The sequence below is a fragment of the Cebus imitator genome, unplaced genomic scaffold (assembly GCF_001604975.1).
Source record: "Cebus imitator isolate Cc_AM_T3 unplaced genomic scaffold, Cebus_imitator-1.0 Scaffold991, whole genome shotgun sequence".
In the NCBI taxonomy this organism is placed as follows: Eukaryota; Metazoa; Chordata; class Mammalia; order Primates; family Cebidae; genus Cebus; species Cebus imitator.
The window spans coordinates 58,873-61,187 of NW_016108306.1; positions in this window are offsets into that span (position 1 = coordinate 58,873).

Genomic DNA, 2,315 nt, shown 5'->3' on the forward strand with positions numbered 1-2,315 from the left:
GCCCAGAGTCCCTGGGCTCTGACTGCCTTGTCTCCCTATCTGATGAGGAAGCCAGGAGGACCCATCTCGTTCAGGGTCACATAACACATCTGTGGACCTATCAGCTGATGTTTTTCTTTGGGGTTTTATGGGAATCAGAGTCCATGAGTGCATGGCTGGAGATTGTGCTCTTTGGTCATGAGGAGGTGGTGAATCTTAACCATCAGAGCCTCAGGCTGATGGTGGAAAGAGCTAGGGATCTTCAGACCCCCTGTGTGGGGTTGGTTAAGGGAGAGATGGAGAGAGGGCTTCGAGACAGACCATGAGCGTGTGGAGCCCACAGCCTCCAGTGCCACAGAACAGAGTCAGCGAGTTGGAGCTCATGCTCACTGCACTTTGGGCTCATTTGTACTCACAAGGCTGCACCCCCAAGATAAAGACACCAGCAAACATCTCGGAACTTCAGAGAGATGAGTACCCACTCTTTTTCTGAGACAGAGCCTCACTCAGTCACTCAAGCTGGAGTGCAGTGCTGCAGTCTTGGCTCATTGCAACCTCTGCCTCTTAGGTTTAAGCAATTCTCCTGCCTCAGCCTCCTGAGTAGCTGGGATTACAGGTATGAGCCACAACACCCAGCTAATTCTGTAATTTTAGTAGAGACGGGGTTTCACTATGTTGGCCAGGCTGGTCTGGAACTCCTGACCTCAAGTGATCCACCCGCCTTGGCCTCTCAAAGTGCTGAAGTTACAGACATGAGCTACTGCATCCAGGACCCCCTCTTTTTAGGGCCACAGAGCGGCAGAACAAGACAGACCAGCTTGCTTGTTTATGTGGCATGGGGGACGCTGGCTCAGGACGCCTGGAAGACTCTCCGGCACCAGCACAAGTGCTCTAAGCTCTCACCCTTGGTTAAAACGTCCAGTGGCCTGGGCGGCCTATTCACATCAGCACCATCTCCCAGCAGCTTCCCCCATGGGACCGGGAGACCTGGGGAGACTACTCAGAGCATGCAGTCAGGATTCCAGGCAACACCCTCTTGACCTCATGGGGTCCCATCTGGGCCTGGTGGCACTGGGAGTGGCCTGGGACCAAGGCAGAGAAGAGGAATTGACAAAGCAGGAGAGATGGAGGAAGAGAAAAGAGAAGCAAGACCCCAGTGGGAGGCAAAGGATTGGTCCTGTCCTTTGAGAGAATTTAAAAGCTCTGGATGGCCAGGCACCGTGGCTCATGCCCGCAATTCTACAACTTTGGGAGGCTGAAGAGGGTGTATTGCTTGAGGTCAGGAGTTCAAGACCAGCCTGGCCAACATGGTGAAACTCCATCTCTACTAAAAATACAAAAATAAGCCAGGTATGGTAGCATAAGCCTGTAATCCCAGCTACTTGGGAGGCTGAGGAAGGAGAATTGCTTAAACCTGGAAGACAGAGGTTGCAGTGAGCCAAGATCATGCCACTACACTCCAGCCTGGGTGACGGAGTGACTCCATCTTGAATAAATAAATAAAAAAATAAAAAAATAAATGAATAAGATAAATAAAATAAAATAAAAGTTCTGAAACCCCTAGGAGTTTGAGATCAGCCTGGCCAACATGGAGAAACCCCACCTCTACTAAAAACACAAATATTTGCCAGGCATGGTGGCAGGCATCTATAATCCCAGATATTCAGGAGGCTAAGGCAGGAGAATCTCTTGAGCCCAAGACGTGGAGGTTGCAGTGAGTTCAGATTGCACCACTGCATTTCAGTCTGGGCAATAGAGTGAGACTCTGTTGCAAAAACAAAAACAAAAAATAAAAAAAATAGAGATCTCATATCTCTGCACAGGCATGGTCAAGGCAACAAACTCCAAGCCTCAAACTCAAGGGAAATCTCACCCTCCTTCATTATGTCAGCCTTTGGCATCACCTATAGTTTGTGAAGTGACAGATCCATTTCCTGATCTGAGCACCCTTCACTATCCCCTCTGCCCAGAAAGAATGCAGGAGAGAACACAAGGCTGGGCTCTGACTGTGTCTCCCTCCTGCCCTGCCCAGCCCCTTCCCCTGACACCAGACCTCCCACATTTGTGGCCATTTCTTTCTCTTTCCTTTAATTTTTTTTTTACCACTCAATGTATATGGCAAAAATTAATAAATAAATAAAAGTTGCAGATGGTAATCCTGATAAATGCTGAAGCCATCAAAGCCCATGCCTTTGAATCTTTATGGTTTCAGACATCTCACATGCTTTCTTTCTGGTTAGATGGATGCTGGGGGCTAGAGAAGGAGAAGAATTAGAAATGATAGAGCCAGCATAATGGGGGCCACATACCGCCCTTATAAGCCACTCCAAGCCTTC